The following is a 23168-nucleotide window of genomic DNA, read 5'->3' on the forward strand; positions in this document are numbered from 1 at the left end:
ATTCGCAGGTTTGAATCTTAGTAGAATCAGACCATTCGATGTCAAAGTAACTTTAGCATGGGTTTATTCTCAGGCCCCTCATCACCCTTCCTTCACGTTGAATTGTATATTATCCCGATATGGCCTATTGACAGTGCAAAAATGATTCTTATAGGTAAATGCACTGGTTTAGCTGCGCCAGGAATGGCTATAATTGGGGACAGCGCTACCATCTCTTTATTGTGTTTTCTTCGCATTTGTCGTCTTTTCATGGTCTTTTTACCATCTTTTCATTATACTTCCACCATCTATATTCGTAATTTTTAGACATCTGCTATCGACTTCTTCAGCGCTTTTTCTGCGGCTTCTTAGAGTTTTTGACGTCTTTTCTTCGTTTTCTTGTCACCTTTTCATCGTCTTTTGTCGTCGTTTCGCCGTTTTTGGCATTGTCTGCAATGTTACTTTTTTGTAATTTTTTCATGGTCCTGTTTGTTGTTAAAACAACACAACTGCTGTCTGTTTCTGTCTGTGTTTTTGTCGTTTTGCTGAGGTATATTCGTCTTTTTTTACACACTCACGTGTTCCCGTTCTAACAAATACGCAGAATCTCTTTAGGACACTCGCTCCTATTTTTTCAGGCACCGCGACGAGTTTTTGCGAGTGTAGCTGTCAGCCGCGGTCAACCCTCTCTCGTTCTTCATAGCTACCCGAGCAGCTGATACCGATTGCTCGCAAGAGCTCGCACTCATAATTGCGTGTGTAAGGGTGGGTGTAAGATGAGAAGACGAAGAAGAAAAAGTAATGCAAAATCTGCATTCATACAACCTAGTGTTCCTGACGGACTGTTGGTTGCTCACGAGTTGCTGGCCTCGTGAGTAAGCTATGCAGAAAGAGGCTTCGAGGCTGTGCATTCGCGAGTGTGTAGGTAGCAAAATGTATGCACACAGCATACATTCTTTTGATGTCGAAAAAGAGATATTTCTATAAGATTTCCAATGGTGTGATGCTTGTTTACGGCACACATTTATTTCCAGCAGGTTTTGCCAAAAGAAGGGCATTTTATCCTATTTTTCTCGACAGAGAGATATAAAATTCCATACCTCCGGATTCCACTGAGATAAAATTGATCTTTTTTCGCTATAAATAAGCTATCTTAAAGGGGAATCCGATGATATGGTATTTGTAGAACAAACTAGTGTTTTTAGTCTTTGACCTTGAAATACGGTCAGGCATTAATATTAATATTTTTTGAAACGGTGGTTCTATAATTGATGGATTCGAACGGTAGGGGAAAGTAATGAAATTTTTTTTGGAGTGGAGGGGAAAGAGCGGGAAGGTGAGGGGAGGGGGGTTGTTATTGGTAGCTACGCTTAACAAGTAGTCGTTTTGACTCCTTCCTTTTGTCCAATACTGGAAGGTGCATGGGTCGAACCAAGCTGTAATCTAAGATTATAGCCGGATTTGAACCCACAACACCCGCCAGGGCATGTGGGTCGCTGGTACCCGTGTACCTATGTTTAAATCCGTAAATTTGGCATCATTGTTCGCTAACGCAAAAGATTAGCAGTAAGTTCTGTGTGAAACTTGGCCAGTGGAAACTATTCAGTTTCATGGGCAAGAGGTAACCTCTGAGACCCAGCACGGCTTCATGAAGCACCGGTCAACCACCATTAATTTAAGTTGCTAGCACGTGCTGTTTTTATTATTTACGAGAACTAGCTAATTGCCCGATTTTACTCAGGGCCCCTTTGTCTCTCAACCATTTGTACATTTATTATTGTAACAAAAATTCTCATAATGCAAGATACAAAACCCTTTTTCTTCATTTGAACGTCTGTACTTCCTTTGTCAGCTTCCCGCTCTCTGTTGTTCCGAACCAATTGTATCTGTCTTCTTTTCGGTAATCCCTATAAAGCGCGATGAAGTCTGTTTTGTTTTTGAACCTTTTCCTTGTCAATGGCACACCCTCTTTCAAAAACCTCCTCTTGTCGTCCAGCCACTTAATGTTATCGACGCAAATTCATTTGCAACGCACCACTTTACCTATTTAACCTTCCTTTTCCTTTATAAGAGATCCCCGCTTTTGTCAGACCCTCCTGCGCTAAGGAACATGTGTGCCAAGTTTAATGAAGAACCGTCCACGTGTTTCGGAGTAATGGCGGAACATTCATTCATACTCACGTTCCCTGTCACCCCTCCTCCCTGTTGGCATCCTTCCAGTTAGCTGTTGCGCTCTGAAAATCGCTATATCGGAAGAGAAACAAGTCTTTTTCCACATATCCCATCTCGGTGGGCTCCCCTTAGTTTTTGTACCCCAGCTACTTGCGCAACTACAATCGGTCCAAATGCAATAGAAATGTTATCCATTTAACTTATTCGGACCTGCCCCCTTGTTAGGAAGCAGTTAGAGACCTACCTCCCTTTGGTGAACTATACCCTCCCTACTAATGAATACCTTAAGTTATGTCAAGAAACTTGTGTGCTAAGTTTGGTGGAGAACGGTCAAGGTATTTTGAAGTTATGACGGAACATACATACGTACATACAAACATACATACGTACATACATACATATAAACATGCTCACGTTCACTTTTACAGATTTATTTGACACGAATTCGATATGTTATACCTCAATAAAAGTATCCGCACGATTCGTTTTTTCCCCTTCTTATAATGAACATCTAACGATGTCTGAAAAAACGTTCTTCAATTGTTCGAGGTAGTAGTTTTATAGCACATTTAAAACGCTTCTAATGAGAAAAAATAGTCACCGCCAAAAGCCTCAACGAGAAATAAAATAATAATAAAGCGAAACTGTCAAAGGAACTCGCTGCATTTTTTCACAATCAACTTCTTTTGTTGGCTTCCACATGTACAAGAATCTTTTTATGTAATATTATGTACTATTTTATTTTACATGCAGTATAAAGAATTTAGTGCAAATTTGATTGTATGTTGTTTTTTTTATTGGTGCTGACTTGGTGCAAAAGAGGTACATTTTAAGAACGACCCGATTATGTGCGTTTAATTTGCTGGAGAAACGTTTGTGATTACGTGTGTTTGATCATTTACATGCATTTCAGTTTGAGGCAAATTAAACTGTGCAGAGCATAAAATTTTATGACATACAAGCGTTCATTTAAAAATACCTAACAGTATTTATTGATTACTAATTACTCCCAATGTTAACTGGTGACATGTTAACATTTACTATCATAGCAGCAGATCATAAAAAGCTCGCATGGTTCGTGTTGGAAATAATTGCTACTTCGATCAGGCAGGTGTGATCGTGATTAAAAACCATTGGATTTTCTTGTCCAGAAAAAAAAATGATATTCGTTGACGTTTTTGTTATATTCATTAGAACAAATATCGCAATATAAACATGGTTGAATTTAGAAAACTTTTTAGAAGTAGTGCAATATTCAAAATTTTACAAAATTTTTTTGAAAAAGCAAACTGCAACCGATTTCAGTTCTATTCATCTCAGTAAAAATCGTCGGCCTGATGTGGTCCGACACAAGCAAAGTTTTTGCTTGCGTCACTCCGATGTCGTTCGAATAATTCTTACTGGTGCGTTCCGAAAGCAGGAAGAGAATGGTGGGTGGTTGCAAACTTTCTGCTACTAAATCATTCGATTCGATTTGATGCAATATTTCCAATATTTTGCTAAGTTTTCTATACCTTTGGCATAAAACAGTTTGTTTTCGAGTCCAAAAAAACCTTATTTTTTGGAGCATCATTTGCAGATCTGTGAACAGGTAGAAGTCAGACGCGCCCTTGTGATTTTTTCTTTGTCATGCAGGTTTTTCTGAATGATATGTAACCTTCTGTAGCGCGGCAAGTTATGGCGGTACGTTACGTTCACACTGAAGAAGGTTACAATTCGTAACCGCAATACGCGTAACCGCATGATCGCTGCAGGTTGTAGTAGAAGGAAATGGTTGGAAATCTACTCACTAACTCAAAGTGATATTCACTGTTTAAAGTCTGGCGGTACTGGAGTAAACCACCTAATTGCATATGTATCCCAAAATACAGATACCATGACCTTCGGGGTGAATGACTTTTCGGGGTGAATGACCTTTCGGGACGAATGACCGTTCAGTGATTAACTTCCGCGTGCGAACTGTTGCGTCTTCTGACGACTTGACAGGCTTCGTGTACGCTCATTTTGACTTAGGCGTAAAATAATGAATGCATGATGCAATGAATTCGCTGCACCCACTAGGAAAAAGTCTTTTCATACCCAAATTTTTGTACACAATTTTGAACATTGCTTCTTTCGATATTTTTATGATGTCAACTATCTCTTGTTATTTTACTTCTATAATCTGATAGTAATTTTCTGCACTTTTAGGTATTATAGCTGAAATAAATTTAACTCTAATTCATCATATCTTCTTCGGTTCTCAACATTTTTGAGGACCGCATATAGGTTGTAGCACTGCACTTCGCAGCGGTGTTTTTGTCCTAATATGTACCTGGAGTAATCAAACTTGTAAGTAATTGCAACATAAATTTTCAATGAAGGGGTGCCTCCATTGCTATTACTTTGTATCGTAGCGCCAAAGCTTTGTTCTATTCTTCGAGGGCGTAACCCATTTGCGTCACACAAAAACGACACCGATGAATGTTAACCACATTTACTCGCAACAATATTACCGATAACAGTAACTTCGGCTTGCAGGAAATTTTGCACTGTTACATTCCACATTTTTACTTGCGGCAGGCAGTATCTTACCTTCACCATGGGAAAAACTTCCGGTCATTACAGTGCACCGGAAAGTCCAATTACTGCTTGTTGTACGTCGCACTGACGGTACATCAGAAGGTCAAATGGTAACGTTTTGCTTGGGATTCCTGAGTCATAAAACTGGTTGACAAGGTTTTTTTCACATCAATATAAGTCTATGCAGAAAACGCATTTAATTTTCTAATGGAAAATAACCCTTGCTATGCGCGGCTGTTAACAAACTTTTATGATTTTATTAGGAAAGGTCTAATGGATTGTGAATTGTTCTATTGATTTTATACGTGTCACTCGAACATTGAAAATACTGCATGTAAGAGCATTTTTCTAAGATTTACCCATTGTTTTGAGAATTGCCAAAGTAGTATTACTAAATATAGTTTGAACGGTCAGAATATTGTAATGTATGTGTATGTAATATGTAATAACAATGGCGTAATTAATAATTCGGCTCCAATTTTTCAAAAGAGCCAATCTGCATAATGTAAACAAACCGAGTGAGGATTATTTTCTGTTGGACTAGCATAGGGAAAGAAACCCTCACTCGGTTGGTTTACATTTTGCAGATTGGCCCTTTTGAAAAGTTGGTGCCGAATTACTGGATAATAATCATACAGGAAACTTGTTTTTGAGAATTTTACTGGATATGAACAAAATAAAAAAACAAAGGATTTTGTGCACCACTGTAATCCACTGTTGTGTAATTCATACCGACACTGGCATAGACTTTTATTAGGGGAGTTAAAGCCTCTCCTAGACTCAGGGGCTAGTTCAAGTTTAAGACATGCTATACTGGTTTTCTTGTAGCAGTTCTATGGATATCATCGACTTCTGCAGTTATATGATCCTAAGCCATTCTACTACCAGTCGGAGTCTACAGGAACATCTATCATTCAGTTGAATGGGTACATAATTTACCGTCGAATCCTTACAAGTGAACTTGGACACGACTACGGCACCGTGTATCTGTTGGGCCGTATCGAACTACGCTATGTATCGCAAAGGCACCGTGTATGTACGCAGCAAGCGCACTTACGAAAGAGGACTATGCCCCGCTCGGTTATCGATTAGTTTCGTGCCGTTTTTCAATGTAAGCCGGCCTCCTGACTGCCATCACTCGTACCGCCGCAGTACTGACTGGTCTATGGGAGGGTGAAAATAATGCTGACCAACTCCGCCAAATCGAATCGCCCGGCACAGAGACCGTCCGGCAGCGGTGTACATATGGCGATAACGGTTCTTCCTCCCGTTTGCCATATTTTATGCGATTTTTGAAACTGGCTTTTTATAGTTTTATGCCATGTTTTATGTCTTGTTGTACGATGATGATGACCTGATTTAGCGTCATCATCGAACGAGACGAGAGAAGCACAGACAGCATACAATTGGATTGATTGGACTGCAGCGTACGATGCGGGATGTATCGTAATTCCTACTTTCCGATCAAATTCTCTTTTGATTAGTTCTGCCTTCTTTTGGTCTCTTTAAAAGAGTCACTTTTTCTCTTGCTTTTCCTCTCTACTACCACTACTACTACAACTATTTGTTACAAAGCTGAGCTAATCAATGGGTATGGGGGCGTTAGTTTATGAACTTAATTTACACTCTTGTAGTAGGTTGGTTGGACGGTGAAAGAAGAACTGCATTAAGTAAACAGAGCAGTGGATTGATTTTCTGGATTTGCTTGTACATATTCGGCTCTGTCTGGCGGAAATCAAAAATGTAGCTTATGAAACAAGGTTGGCGTGTCTGAACTGGAGATCAAACAGCCGGTCGGAATAAAAAACAAGTAACAAGGGCAATTACTTCGGTAATTCACGTTTTGCTTTATGGAGTTCGCGGCAGGTACCCGCCATATGTTTTCTGTCTGCATACTCTCTTGCACGTGTTCCTTGAAAATTTCAAGTTATTCCGATCTTTTCGTCATATTTTATAATACAGTTTTACGTAAATTAGGAGTAAATGCTGTAGAAATAATAAAGTGATATAGATTTTTAAAAATCTATCATAACCGTCATTGAGAGAACTAGAATTGTTAGGGGCTCTATAACCGGAAAATTACCGAGTCTGCTTGACGAGCGAGTAGTCGTGGTTCGAATCTTAGTAAAAACAAGCCAATCTATATAAAGTAACTTTGGCCTGAATTTTTTTCTCAGGCACCTCCCCCTTCTAGTCCCTTGTTCATATTGTGTTCAGAATTACCAGCAACCACTTCAACATACTACGGCAAGTTAAGGAGTGGTACTGGCCCAAGGAACGTAATGAGATCACTTGGCCAAGGAAAAATTAGATGGCTGGATGGCTTCGTCTATGGCGTATCTTTTTTTAGGTTTCTGTCATAGACAAAAATGAAGCACTACAACCAACTTTGATGCGTATTACATTCAAACTGTTGAAGCAAAGCAAAGCCTATGTGCTACATTCCGTTATCGAAACTTGACCTGTTTTTATACGACAAGCTTCGCAGTCAGCTGCTGTTAGAGTACAGGACAATTGCAGAGCCAGTTGCTACGACCTTATTGACTTTAACAGGCTCTCCCAGTCGAGATTCCAACATATGACGGCTGGCTTGTTAGGCCAGTATCATACCTCGAGACCAACTGGGATGTCAAAATATTACTTAGTATCAATATTTCTGGATCGTCTCTCTTTGTTATCGACAAAAGATAATGTCGAAGAAAATCTTCTTTTTTTCAAAAAACAAAATTCGTCTTAGTTTTCCTGCCTGCCTTGAATATAACGTAGAGGATCTGCTGACTACTTGCTGTTCATATCAGGTAAACCAAGTCCCACTATACAAGTGATTAGCCATTTGTCGCCACACACTCCCAGTCAGATATGATACGGTTTATGAAACCAATTACCTTCCCGAGAATAGCAAGCCAATGCTTTTTAGTAGTTTTGGCATTTGTAGCTACAAATCTTTATAACATCCTCGGACTGCCATCCAATTGGCTGTCACTTTTTGTTCTTCCCAGCGTCAGAGTTCCATTTTTATTGTGCAGTTTGACGTTCTACAAAAAGTCTCGACGGACTAAATAAATTGTGAGTTAGAGCCTGCTATTTCATTACCTTCATTGCCATTGTGTCCTGGAACCCAATACAGATTGTCTGAGTTCATTTGACATAGCTGTCGCAACGAAAGAATGCAATCCCAAACTATTTTAGATGTACATGTGCAAATATTTGCATTTACATTTTCTCCTCTAGCACCAGTTTTTAAACCATTTTTTTCGCGTGAAAAATATGGTTAACCCTTGAAAAAGCACAGGAACTCCAATCTCCCAATCAGTTTACATTGTCGGAAGGACGTTCCAGGTGGTTGCCGAGCAGTATATCAAACTGAAACGTGAAGCAGTAAAGTTTGGGATAGAGGTGAATACGTTCAAAAGCGAATATCTGTTAGCAGGGGGAACTGGGCGCGATTGAGCTCGCCTAGGCAATGGTGTGGTAGTCGACGGGGACAAGTTGGAGGTGGTGGACGAATTTGTATACCTAAGGTCGTTGGTTGGTGCAGCTCTTCGCCGAATCCAGTATCCAGAAAGTTGCTAAAGCTGGAAGGGTACAACGAGAGGGACATGTTGTGAGAATGCCGGACAACAACCTCGCAAAAATGGTTTTCGCTTCGAAGCCGGTTGGTACCAGACGCAGAGGTGAGCAGCGTGCCGACGCACAGTGGTCCGAAAGTCCAGAAAGCTGGCAGAAATGTCAAAACGATCTCCTAGAGGGTAGGCGACTTCTGCGAAGTTGGTTGATATGCTCAGAAGATCTATGTGATATCATTCAACTACTGCTTAACCCTTAAGTTATAGGTTAACTCTTTAATACACGTTATTACCACAATATAATATTGATTATTGATTATGTTTTTCAGTAATGGTTGAGCTGATTTGATAACTCTCAGTTGCCTTATAAGGCACTGAAAGGTTGGATAACATTACATTTTCATTTAATTGGATTGTTATCCAATAATTACTTAAGTACTTTTTTTATTGAAAGATTTTTTCACATTCCTGCGACTCATTCGATTTTCTCAGTACATTTGATTCAGCATTCTAATTGCACCCGAATGGTTTTATAGACAAGCTATTTATTATTAAATAAGTTTTCAAATAAAGAAATACAAATAAAGTTCAAATTCAAAACAGACACTGATGAAGCCGGCAAGTCGTAGGCGAAATACGTATCGGTCTGACTAATGAAACAACAAATAAAAATTAACCAGAAAAACTATTTTGTAATTGCTTTGTTTGCAGCCTCTACTATGCCCTTGATTAATTAATATTAGACTTCTATTTTCTTCCACTTTTTTTCATATTTTATTTATTGTATTAGATATATTGATAATAGCTATTAATTTAGACTGGAGCATTAATGTAATGTAACATACAGCGAACGATAATTACAGTTCCATGATTTGTTTCGATGTTGTGTCACATTTTGAATACTTTTGATTACTTTTTGAATTAAACATTAGTTTTAGACCTTGTATCCCGCATTTCGCACCTTACTGGATACCGCAGTCTAAAAGTGCGACTGGCACAAAAAGTGCGACAATGCGAATGCTGTGAGTGAGAAAGAGTAACAACTGCAATGTTGCTGTTTTGTTTTGTCATATACATTGGCATTAGAGAAAATAATCTGGATTAATCCAGGTACAGCTGCAAAGCACAATATATCCTTATCGTAAAGGAGTCTTCAATCTAAAATGCAAGCCTAATAATAAGATGTAATGGGAGTGCCATGTCTCCTGTAAATCCTGTTGAAGTGAGCCTTTACATTAGATGTGCCTTAGAAGCGCGTCATCTGTTTCGATATTCCCGAAAAAACTAAATTGTTGTTTTACGCTACGAAGCTTTCTTTGAAGTATAGGGGAGAGACGTCTACAGTGAGACACTTTTTTTCCAAAAATTTTAAAAAATTTTTGGTTATAGTTACCAACGAGGTCTTCAATCTATTTGAAAGGTATATCCTTCTAGTTGTCTGAAAAAAAGTTTCAGCCCTTTTGGTTAAAAGATAAAATAGTTACAAACGCAAATGTGAAGGTGTCTTTTTGGCTCACTGTTCCCCAGTAGGTAGGAAGAGTGAGACAACGAGTATTGAATACTGAGACACATATTAGAATTAAACTTAAACCATATTTTTTGGTTACAAAGAATAATTTAGAGGTCGTACTGTTTATTTTGTGTATAAAGGATCCATTATTGTTGTGCATTATTGAAAATTCCGATTTTTCTCACATCTACATTTATATTCATATAAAGGTCCAATCCTGGTTATCTGACCTTCAACTTACACTTCAGGACTCATTTACAATCAATTTATATGGATTGATTTACAATTCAACACAAATTTTTTTTTTTGAAAATTACCCACATCTGTTTGTCTCACTGTTCCCAATAGGAATGTTTTATAAGAAATAGTGAAATAGTCGTGCTAGCAAACAATTCGATGGTCTTAATTTTTTTATTTTTATCTCTCATTCCTATGAGATGTCATGTAGTAAATTTAATTTGGATTAGTTATGCGATTTGCCGTTAAAAATCACCTGAAAATGATCGCAATAAAATTTACTTTGACCCCCCCAAAAACGACTTTCGTTGGAAAATATACTAAAAAATTTACAAATTTTTCTCAAACTGTATTATGTGATATAGATTCACAAACTTTACTTTGCAAGAAAATATCATGGATCTTGTATGTTTTATGGCGAAGTTATTCCCGATGTCTCACTGTTCCTGTTGTCTCACTGTTGACTACTCTCCCCTACTCCAAAATCAATTTATTAAACTATAATAATGCTTGTCCCTTTCATTTCCACGATATCCTGGAATAATCAATGCCTACTATCATATATTGAAACCATTGCAAGGATTATTCGTTAAAAGCAAATTTGCTTACATGATTCGTACATCCTGTCTAAGATTTGTCTTTACTTTCTTAGTTGCAGAAAGTTGCAGCCAAATTTAGGTTTAATCGGTTCCTTACAAGTATACCTGCACACTAAAAGTAATATGGCAGCGGAACTCGACGGGTTCCATAAGTTACGACTGTCAATTCGAAAGAGTTTAGATATTCGTAATCATTTTTGTCATAATCAAGCCAGACTCGGTGAACCAATAATATTTTAAATTAGTGTAACCTTCTCAATAATATTGAAATAGATGTCTTTCAACTAAATATGTCATTGTTTATGATATTTATGCAACATTTGCTACATACCTATAAGAAACAACCATACGTGTTTTTGAAAAGATTTCACTGGCTTAAATGTTATTCAATAAGTTCAGAAGGCTATAGCTTTTAGAAAACTAAGAAACGAACAACCAAAACGAGGATTTAAGCTCATATGGGTATGTAGAAGAATACTTTTGAGTTATTTGATCAATTAAAAATACTTGCAAAATGGGGTTTCTGCCAACTATTTGGATTTTCGGACCACTGTGCGACGGTTAGACCAAGTGGATCATGACCTGGGAAGTGTGGGACAGGCGAGAAATTGGAGACGCACAGCCATGGACCGAGTTAGCTGGCGCAACATTATATTGCAGGTCAAATTATGAGAGACAGCGAGGCAGGCTAAGTAAATAAGTTTTATAAAGCTTAGAGCCTGTTGCATTCTTTCCGAAACTATTTTATCGAATTTTTCTCTTACTATGATGACAAGGGCATCTGCAAAGTCGACAACCTCGAAACATTCAGCTTCTAGGCTGCTAAGTAAATCGTTGGCAACTAAAGATCACAGAAATGGTGAAAGAACTTCTCCTTGTGGACATCCCTGCATTGCCTTTATGGATACAAACGACCCTCCAAGCTTAAAAGTGACTACTCTTTAACGGTAGCAAGCCGGATTCTATGTGCCATATGCCATATGTGGACCAAATCACCACGCTCCGGATAATATTGAAGCAGATCAATGAATTCCAGGACTCTTTTCTACTAGTGTTCGTTGACTTAGATAAGATATTTGAGGACTCAATTACGAAAATATCTAGAGTATACTTCCTCTTCTGTTGGGTACCCTTACCCCGCGTCCATTATTTTGAACTATTGTAGTATGCCCGGTTTATTTCTTTTACTGTACACTTCAAGCTTAGCTATCACTTATTGAAGAAGTGATAGGCTGGTAGCTGGAGCGAGACAGGTGCCAATCAGGGATGACTTGGTTTATGAACCTTGTTATCCTGATCGGCGACGCAAACCAGATCTCCCTAGGCTCTAGCAGGCGAGATATTTTGAGATATTGCAGTCTGCGTCCTATTAGTGCTTCACAATTGCATGTGTTCCGAGGTTTCGTTCACGGCATTACACAGGCGACCGGGATTCCGAAGATCAAATAGAAAATATTCTATAACTCTGTAACGCTTGAAATTCTACCATATGCGTAAGATTATTTTCGTCAAATGTTGGCTGCTTGCATGATAAAAACCAACCAATTTCAACAATTTTAAATTGTTATTACCGAGAGCTTTACTGACCATTGCGTCGAAGCCAGTCTCAGCTTTAATCCAAGTGACAGCTAAACCCCCCACAGGCCAGAATTAGCAGATTTTCTCTTTTGTTGCTTTTGGACCGGCGCGCGCTCCAACATATTCAAACGCCATATACGTGCTGCAATCTTACGCCAATGAACCATACACAGCTGAGTTAGGATTGCGCACCACTAGCAGCCGGTCAGTTGCATGCTCCATATTGTGTTGAATTCGCTTCAGGGTAACACCAGACCCACGATGAATCATCGCCGCTGGCTGGTGCCCAGTAATTCGCCGCAACTTTCAGGTGGTTCGCTGGCCGCTTTATGGTGGTTTACTTTTATCTACCGTTTGTGACCATGAATAAGTGATTTGCTGTGGTGTCTTTTAATCCTGGTAACGGAAAACGCCGCCAGTAACGCCGAGCAAGAAAAGTATTTTCTCACGGTCACCACTTGGAAGTGACGGCGGACGAATCACTTGTTATATGTCACTCGTCTACCGTCTCGTCTATGGGAGAACTACATATTCAGAAACCTTCAACTTAACTGAACTTTACCCTCTTCATTCACACGCCAGATTAGATTAATGATGTGGTCTGAATTCCCGCGGCGAACATGCGCCCATTAATTCTCGAGTCGCCCTGCTCGGGAAAGTATGTCACCTTTCGCTTGCTTATCAAAGGTAACAATCTGCTCTCTCTCCGTGAATTGGCACAACGATTAACTTTTTTTCGTATTCTATGTTATTCAGTCCGCTTCTATGTATATAATAGGGCTATAATAGAGCATGCGCGCCAATCTTATCGTTCGCACATTCCAGAAGTGGATGAAGCATAGTTAGAATAACAGATCTCATAGCAGCGGCTGATTTACTTATTTGCAAGCAAATTCCGCCATCCAAGATACCGCGGATGATTCTGCAAAACTGATATGGCAACACGTTCCGTTTCATAGGCCTGAGGGGATCCCAGCATGTTGAAACATAAATCAACTTAGCCCATTTTTTCAGCGGAGGAATAAAATGCAATCCATCTGCTCTGTTAGATAATGCTGTTGCACCTCTCTGCCGAAGCTACTTTTGCCGCCGGGCTGTTATCACGGACACATTCAATCCAGATGCCATGGAAACATTAAACAACATACAGCATGTAAAGCTGAAATGCATGCACATGTACGGTATCTTCTCTATCTTGCTTCAAGTGAAGCTATAGCAAATAAAACCGTTAGGAGAGTGCACTTGCTGCTTCTGGTTACCTGACTTTTTGTTTGCCGTATTTTGTTTCGTTGCATTCTATGCTCGGCAATTCATTTGGGGTCGCGATCTCAGCCCGACGGTATTTGCTTTCTTCCTGTCTAGCCGTCTACGGCCGACTACAGCAGCAGCAGCAGCAGCACAGTAGTTCGTGTACGGTAAATATTAAACTATTAACCATGCAATTAAACGAGTCATGTGCTTTAATTAGCTATTACTTTTTGTAATTTTATTTGCATTGAGTAGAACATGCATGCATGCTTTCTATTTTTTAATACATTACGGTTTGATTTGTCCCTTGGTTTCATGGGAAAGTGCCTGGTCGACATCCTAAAGCTTATTGCGTTCAAACAAAAAAGTTGTCAAGCCGCAAAAAATTGATAAAAACACTTTTGCATCGACAGTCAAGCGCAGCCGCTAGTAATATTCCAAGAAGTTTCGCGGTTCAAAAGACAAATTCTAAATTTCTTCAAACTTTTGAAATTTTGGGAAGCAGGAAAACGTTAATATTCCCGCACTCAGTATCTGTGTCTCTATACATTTTCGTTGATATCAGCGCGAAGGTTATGATTCGTTTCCGTGATCAGTGTAAATGTTGTTAATTAATTTAAAAGGAAGTCTTGTGACAAAACATTGCATTTAGAAATATGTTTAGTGTGCCTATCTTAATTTGCTGGCGGAATGACGAATACTATCCACTTTCGTTCGACAAACCAATCCGTCGGAATACAGAATAAGGCTGAATATATCCTAGAGAAAGTTGTGCTTAAACCATACTATCACTTTACATCAGTTAGATAATGGTTGCTATTGGCACTTAGGCGTTGCAATAAAACATCAATTATTCAACTTCGTGTAATGATGATTAAAAGCTGATGGTGATGGTGAATGGTGATTGAATGCCGAGAGACTGTGAATTAATTTCACAGTGACGGTCAGTTGCCTCGATATTGGTACAATGCCTTTAAAAGTCACAGGGTTTGTCCATTTAATTACTACGGGATCACTTCATATAGCAAAATAAACTTGCACCGTATGATAGCTCTGTTATCGGTAAAATAGTCTTATGAATAAACGGTCAAAATTTCCGGGTTGTTTTTCATTACTGCTGTATGACTGAAAATCTGTGCGCGTAATTATTGTGCTATCGAAACATTGCTGTTTGGCTTAGAGTTTTACTACCTGGTCACAAGACTTCACAAAGAAACTATTCGCTTGACGACATGTTTCAAGATTTTCCAATAACGTTCATGTTGCGATGAAAACCCAAATCAAATCTTGTTTTATTCAACAACTGTAATTGGTAAAGAAGGTTTTGATACAAAAGTTGACTCCATATCATGCAAGTTCATCAGCGCATTCATTTCCGATTATTCCAGAACGGTGAGGAATCCAACCCAGAACAGCATTTCATTATATCGCTAAGAACAAGGTCGAACTTGTCTAACGTTTTGGATTGATACTGAAAGTAGCTTCTAAGGCGGCAATTGGAGTTGAAGGTAATGCTCTAGAGATAACCATTAGAAACGTTCTTTGAATACGGTTAAGTTTTATCTAGATAATCACAACTTTCCATTTCTGCCGCCATGCAAGGCGACTCATACGCCAATATTTGTTTGGCAACAACCGTGTAAAACCAGTAACCAGTTAATCTAATCTAATCTAATCTCACACTAACGCAGCCAATTCTGGAAGGCATCCTGGAAAATGACGATTACTTGAATCAATCATTTTTCTTGTCAACGGCCAGGCCAACTGCGCAGCATGTACCGCAGAGAGAATTCCAAGGAATCAAGTGGAACTAGAAAAAATACCTAATTCCATCAAACTCCTTGAAATCAAGGGAAGGAAGAAAGCGTGGACCTCCCGTACCAAACGCTTCCCATATACATAGATAATGATTTATTTACAGTCGTTGGGAGTATCTTTGCTAATAAGGGTTAAGTGATACTCCGGACCCTCAGGGATGAACTAATGGCATTTAGACCAGAAGCCAGGCTGCAATTGGCCAAGGATATAGCGCCTTATTTCGCTCTCTGAAAATAGATTAGTTTACCAAAAAATTAGTATAAATCATATAATACTTGAAATTAAAGTCGTGTGGTTTAATGGTTGCCTAAAACTACATTTGTAAGGTTAGGAACTGAAAACCGCACCTCCTAGCTTGGCTACTCAATTATACAAATTGAAGTATTTCCAGGTATGGCCACGTGGAGGCGCTAGGTAGGGGCTTGGGATGGCTAGAGCTATGTTGGGCGCTTCTTCCTAGTTGCCTTCCCCATTTCATACCCGTGTAAAACCAGTAACCAGTTAAGGGTGAAAACCAATATTTGTGAACCAGGCAAGCTTGTAGTTGAAGATCAAACATAAGAACTTCACTTTATCTACATTGTGGACTCGCGACTCATAACTGCACGAAGCACATCTTCCAATGGTATTTCTACATTTCATAAGTAAAACGATTGCTCGGATTTACTGGGAGTTCCTCAAGGCAGCAATTTGAGACCACTGTTTTTCTTGCTGTGCTTTAACGACATTGCGTTACTGTTGGGTACTGGATGTATGTTAGTGTACGCCAATGACCTGAAACTATTCACCTCGATAGGATACTGCCGAGGACTGCCGTCGCCTGCAGGATTAGCTTGAATTGTTTACAAACTGCTGCAAACAGAACTGGCTCATAGTGAGCGTTGCGAAATGTGAAATTATGAGCTTTCACCGCACTAACACCCTGTGGTTCTCTTTGGTTATATTGTCGATGTTATTGAGTTACGCAGAGTGGATCGAGTTAATAACCTTTTGCTGAAGTCTTGCTGAACACAAAAATGACGTTCAATCTATATCGTGAATTGATTTTCTCCAAGGCATCACGGCAGCTCGGATTCATCTTTAAGATTGGTCGGAACTTTAAGGATGTCCATTATCTTGAATCGCTGTGAGCGCCTTAGTTTTTCCGCTATAAAAAAATTGCAGTCTGGTTCAGTTCCTAAATCAGCTAACTTTGAACTAGCGGATTAAACGTGTGCAACGAAGATTTGTCCGACGAGCATTGCGACACCTCCCTTGGCGACATCCTGAAGGCTTGCCTCCTAAAGTAGATAGATGCCGATTACTCGACCTAGAAACATTGAAATGCAGAGATTACGAAGATACAAGTTGAAGAAAAAGTTTTCTGTTTTTTTATGCAACATAAATAAAAAGCCAAAAAATATTGGTGGTGCGCAGAGAGCGCTCTGGGTGCACCGCTCAGTGTGAACAGGGAGTGCGCCGTAAATACTTAAGATAGAGCAATACTTAGTTCAGCAATCTTATGGATAATAATCAACTCTATAAATGTCTCATACATGACATTTACGAATTTTGTTTGGCTGAGGTGTTACAGTAAATTCTCGAACAGTACTTTTTCTTTTGTCGGTACCAACCGGATAAATATCATTATTATTATTTATTTAATAAGGCCATTGCAAATATTTACAAAAGTTTTTGTCCCTCCGGTGTTGGGCCACTGAAAGGGGGGGGGGGGCGAAAAAAAAACAGAGAATTTTTTAATCGAGCAAAAAAAAAAATGGATTTTAGGCATTTTTACTTAAAGTTTAAACGTGAAAACCAAATCTATTCTTGCTTTTATTAAATACGTTGTTATTTTTCATGCAAAACTCTACGAACAAAAAGACAAAAACGAAAAAAATTTTTTTTGACAGAGTTTCGGAAATTTCACTGTTTGAACTTCCGTTTCTATTTCGTGCTAGAAGCGTTAACTCAACTCGTACACTCATTTTTCGAGTTTTTCAGGCTGTAGAGCTCACAGACAGTTGATTTAAAAAAAATTCACTCATATCATACACATTATTTTTTGGCCCCCCGATTTTTCAAGCCAATTTCCAAGGAAGGGGGGGGGGGGGGTGACAAAAACTTTGAAAATGATTTGCAATGGCCTAAATCCATTTGACAAAGTCTTCATGAATTTATAGTCACATGTAAGGTCCACAAATAAAAATTATATTAAATTAGTTCTCCATAATCGCTGCGTAAATTTTCCAGTTCGCACTCCAAACTCGATGAGTTCTTCAACCCGAGTAAATGTCCGGAAACATGCAGTCGTTGGTACGATGAAAAATGGTGTGCAACAATGCTGTAGTGCGCAAAGATCTTTTCGAAGCACGGAAATTGACTTTTGTAAGTAACGTCGGTGAGTCGATATCGTTGTTTAAACGCGATACCTGCTGAACTTTGCGGCGCCGTTCCAGAGTGTACAGGCCCAGTAAACGACAACGTGCTGAATACGGTGGAAAATTGTCAGCCACCTTCTCTGTGGCCAGTGTCAGTGAACCTTCTCTGGATTCATTCGTTTCTTAAGGTCCACGTAAGCTGATGAGGTAACTAAATTACACATGAATTTTCAAGTACTGGACGGACTAATGCCCAATACAAGGATTTTAGACAATGGTGGTCCTTGAAATCTCTTCCAATTTTAACAATGAATCCAAGCTGCCGGGATGCTTTGGAAATGATATTAGAACGGTGAGCATTGAACGTAAGCTTAGGGTTGAGTAAGATGCCGAGGTCATTAACCTGATCAACCCTCCGGAGGGTACTTCTGTCAATGTGGTAGTTAAACAAAATCGGGCTGTGGATGCGATGGAACGTGATTACTTCACATTTGGCTATACCCACAATCAAGTAGTTTAACTTGCACCAGTTCACAAAGGCATCTAGTAAATCCAGCAACCGATGACAATCGACGACAGAGCGCACATTAAGATACTGTTTGAGGTCGTCAGCGTAAACAAGTATCCCGCTTCAAGTCGTTGAAGAATAGGATGAAGAGTAAAGGCCCCATATTGCTTCCTTGGGGAAAACCCAAGTAAACACAGATATTTCATCTATGTTAAAAACAGCCGTAGGATATGTCTCGACTTTTCGGAACCATCTGCGAATCTGAATTTCTGAAACTTGAGTCAATTGCTTGGAGATACTGCTCGGTACTCGAGAATTTTTTTCTGTTGGTTTCTAAACAAATTTGTCCACTTTCGACCAGGAATCTCGCTCGTAAATGAATTTCTAGCTACGCTTAACAAGTAATCGTTGGGAATTCTACCTTTTTTCCAATGGAAGGAGCCACAACGACTACTTGTTAAGCGTAGCTACTAATAACGCCCCTCTCCCTCTCACCTTTTCGCTCTTTCTTCACCACTCTAAACAAATTTTCATTACTTTCTCATACCTTCCTATCATCAATTGTAAAAAAAGAACTACCATTTCCCAAAAAAATATTAATTTATATGCTGACCGCATTTCAAGGTCAAGACTAAAAACACGAGGTTGGTTTATATATTTACACTCAAAATAATTTTCACGTCGAAATTACGTAAAAAGAGGACGCACCACAATAGATCAAAATAATGGTCGCGGTGGTAAGTCCCCAACACGGAAAAAATACGGAAAAAGTTATGTGAATATTTTCCATCCAACTTTTCCCGTACTATTTACGTGAATTCCCCCTAGTTTGCATTAGTATGCGTGCATTTACGTGGAAATCAGATTGTTGTTGTATTTTCCAATAATGTTCAACTGAAAGTCACGTAACTACTTGAGAGAAGTTTACGTGATTTTTCACGTGGAAAGGACGTGTGGATTATTTTGCGTGCAGTTATTTCATTTTTCAATCATTTATCGTTTTTCTGTACCATCTGCCCCAATGATATTATGAGCATTAGCATCACACTTTGAAATTAGCATCACTGTGTGCAATGGTTGGAAGCTCCAAAAGAGTAAACGTAACACCTATAGAAATGATCCACGGAGATAAATGAACCACGGTGCAATTGCATAATATGACATGCACTTATTGACCTAAGCAATAATATATATGCCAGGGGCATCAAACGAGGATTAGTAATACTAGATTTACCGAAAGAAGCAAAGATTTGCCATTTTCTTTGTAGGTACTGTGAAAATATGGTTTCTAAATCAAAACAGTGGTCACAGCGCCATTAATTTTTTTTTGCATAAATGCACATTTGCTTCTTATTTGTGTTGGCGATTTATCTGTGTAACTCTAATTATTTTAATAGCGCACTATATGCACTGCTACTAATCTCCAACACAGTTCGGATAGAAAATTATAAACGAAACCAACAACACTAGCTTAGTTAGGACATGAGGCGCTCATGTTTGCCCTACAGTCATCGACATGGAAGACCGCTTGACATCGGTGACAGACGACGTAACAAGATCTGGGAAAGTGTTTTGAGGCTGCGCTAATTAGTATTATAATGGCATGATAATTGCAGCAAACGAGCTGATCACCTATTTTTATGGAATGGGACAAACAGCCCTTTCTATCCATTGCAATAGTCCTAGCCCTAGCCCTTTCCAAAATACTTAAAATTGTGTCATTACTGGTGGTTAAATTAGTCTGCATTATATGTTTAATCTCTACACATATTAGCTTTAGCTGAGTGGTCTTTGCAGGATTGGTTTACCATAACGTAACACTTTGGCGCATCATTAGCGCAGAAAAATGGTTATAGTTCTTCACGAGTTCTGTTCCTTCCAGGCATTTTTTCTTTCCTGGGATTGTAGACAATTTTCTTTCCATCCCTTGCTAACTTTGTTCCTCACCAAATGTTATTCCATTTGTTTGACCCTCTGATCGGTAAGACTGTTGGCGGGTGATCTCGGTACAGTTTCTTGAAGACGGAACTTACTATGTACCCAAGCAAGTCCTGCTTCACTTCTTATCCCGCCCTGTGCAATCTATAAAACACCTATGTTTCATTACTTTCTTCTGTCATTTCCTTTGTCTATTGCAGTGATGACCAAACTGCGGCCCGCATGTGGCCCTTCGAGATGATTTGTGCGGCCCGCGGACTGATTTGAAAGATGGTGAACTTATGAGAAAATTTTTTGATTATATAGTAGTCACTCAGTTTAGTTGTAATGTCTTGTGCATGTTGTGAATCTGAACGCTTTCGGTTTAAATCTAGTGGTGATTCCTAGAAAATGGTTTTTGTTGTCGCATATTTTACATTGTGTTATGCACAGGAATGGTTAGAGATTATTGCGGCCCGGAACATTCATGGGCGATCTGATTTGGCCCGCACCATGCCTATGCCTGGGCACCACTGGTCTATTGGATAAATTATTAGGTGATGTTTATCATAAGTTAAAATCGCCAAAAAGTGATAGTGGAGTTAGGCCGTGTCTTGTACTCACTCGCTCGTTTTAATATCTTTGCATTCAATAAATCACTTACCTAGAAAGAGAGAATGACAAGAGTTAGTGCCAGTGTTAGAATAAAAAATAAAGTTAAGTATGAAATCACTGCTTAAACATTTTTTTAAATTTATACCAAATCAAAATCTAAATATTGTTGGTCTCATGTTAGCATACCGTTCTGCCTATGTGAAAGAAAGCTGTACAAAGCGGGCCACCCAGGTTTGCGTGACCAACGAATATAAATCTTCGACACGGTGTAAATAAAAAATACTTTCAAACACTACCTACTTATAAACGAGCCCTATGGTAACACCAGTTAGTCAACAAAGCCAAGCGCAAGCCATCGGAAGCAAGTCCTTGACTGTGGCACCGGCGGCAACCCTTTACCCATATTTCAACACTCATACCCGTCAACTAGTACCGTCGTTGCCATTGTTGAATATATAGATCAAGGCCCGCAGCACCCCGACACAGTCTATCCGGACTTCTGTGAACTCGCCCACCAAGATTCTCACCCGAAAGAAATGAAAGATTTCAATTTCAAACTTGAAATCTTTCATTTTGTAGGGCAGTAAAACATGGTGGGCGAGATCCGCGTTTATAATAGCAGTGTGAATTCACCCACCATGAATTAACCACCAAAACTGACAATTTTTGCACAGCGGCACACATATAAGATAGCGCCTGAAATGGCTAGCACTAGAACTAAAGTTGTGAAGGCACCCACCAAAATTAAAAATAAAATAAATATTCATGTTTACTGCATTACAGACAGTGGATTACTAAACCAAAAAAAAAATCAAATCAAAAACTAACTAAATAAAAAAATAAGGTAAGAAACGAATTGCTGCAAAAGCATTATCCTATATGTATAATATTATGAGTACAATTTTAGGGATACCTATTTGACTCCAGCCAGGCAAATCAGAGAGTATTTAAGTTGGTCGACCCAAAGCATTATGTTAAAGGACTATAAAATAAAGGACAATAAACTAAATCAAATAAACAATAAAATAAAAACTAATTAAAATGAGGTAAGGTACAAATAGCTTATATTAATCATTTTAGGGATATTCAACCAACGTGCGCTTAATATGAAAGCAAATATATTTCGGAAAACCTAGCCATGAGAAAAGTTAAACTGAAATAGTTAGCTAGGAGCACCTAAAAGTCTAGACAAATGAGAAAATTTAATAAATTCTCGGCTCAACACGCTCTAAATTACTAAAAAAGCACTCGAGCAAATATTGAAGACACCATATTCTTGATACTTAAGTCGCACATGGTGGATTATTCGTGACTGCCTACACTAAAACAAGAATCATGGTAATTGTTACCATATTAGAGGGTAAAATTAAGAGGACAAACCAGTGAATTTTTGCAGAAAAGATTTCTGTTTAGCTTAAGCAGTGTTCTGGTCAAAATTACTATGCGTTACTTTCGGCGTTACCCCGATACCCGATGGTTTTTGTTTCAGAGTACCGATATCAAGATTCGGCGAATTGGGTATAGTAGCTGAGACCTCAAGCGACTCAGAAAATACTTAGTTGCTCGGCCTAAACGCCATCTATGAGCACTGAAGCAAAAGAGGAACATTTTCCATATACTAAGTACTCGAGTCACTCTATGGTGGATTACTCGTGACTGCCTACCGATATCAAGATTCGGTGAATTGGGTCTAGTAGCTGAGACCTCAAGCTACTCAGAAAATACTTAGTTGCTCGGCCTAAACGCCATCTATGAACACTGAAGCAAAAGAGGAACATTTTCCATATACTAAGTACTCGAGTCACTCTATGGTGGATTACTCGTGACTGCCTACCGATATCAAGATTCGGTGAGTTGAGCCTAGTAGCTGAGTCCTCAAGCTACTCATAAAATACTTAGTTGCTCGGCCTAAACGCCATCTATGAGCACTGAAGCAAAAGAGGAACATTTTCCATGCACTAAGTACTTGAGTCACTCTATGGTGGATTACTCGTGACTGCCTACCGATATCAAGATTCGGTGAATTGGGTCTAGTAGCTGAGACCTCAAGCTACTCAGAAAATACTTAGTTGCTCGGCCTAAACGCCATCTATGAGCACTGAAGCAAAAGAGGAACATTTTCCATATACTAAGTACTTGAGTCACTCTATGGTGGATTATTCGTGACTGCCTACCGATATCAAGATTCGGTGAGTTGAGCCTAGTAGCTGAGTCCTCAAGCAACTCAGAAAATACTTAGTTGCTCGGCCTAAACGCCATCTATGAGCACTGAAGCAAAAGAGGAACATTTTCCATGCACTAAGTACTTGAGTCACTCTATGGTGGATTACTCGTGACTGCCTACCGATATCAAGATTCGGTGAATTGGGTCAAGTAGCTGAGACCTCAAGCAACTCAGAAAATACTTAGTTGCTCGGCCTAAACGCCATCTATGAGCACTGAAGCAAAAGAGGAACATTTTCCATATACTAAGTACTTGAGTCACTCTATGATGGATTA

The 23168-nt window shown here is 39.1% G+C and overlaps 1 protein-coding gene across 2 annotated transcripts in view; it reads right to left on the reverse strand.

Moving 5' to 3' along the window:
• Positions 1 to 23168, reverse strand: part of LOC128738366 (lissencephaly-1 homolog) — a 140299-nt gene that overhangs the window by 74164 nt on the left and 42967 nt on the right. The gene's annotated exons all lie outside the window — the stretch shown is intronic.

Source organism: Sabethes cyaneus, chromosome 2, assembly GCF_943734655.1.
Source record: "Sabethes cyaneus chromosome 2, idSabCyanKW18_F2, whole genome shotgun sequence".
Taxonomy (NCBI): domain Eukaryota; kingdom Metazoa; phylum Arthropoda; class Insecta; order Diptera; family Culicidae; genus Sabethes; species Sabethes cyaneus.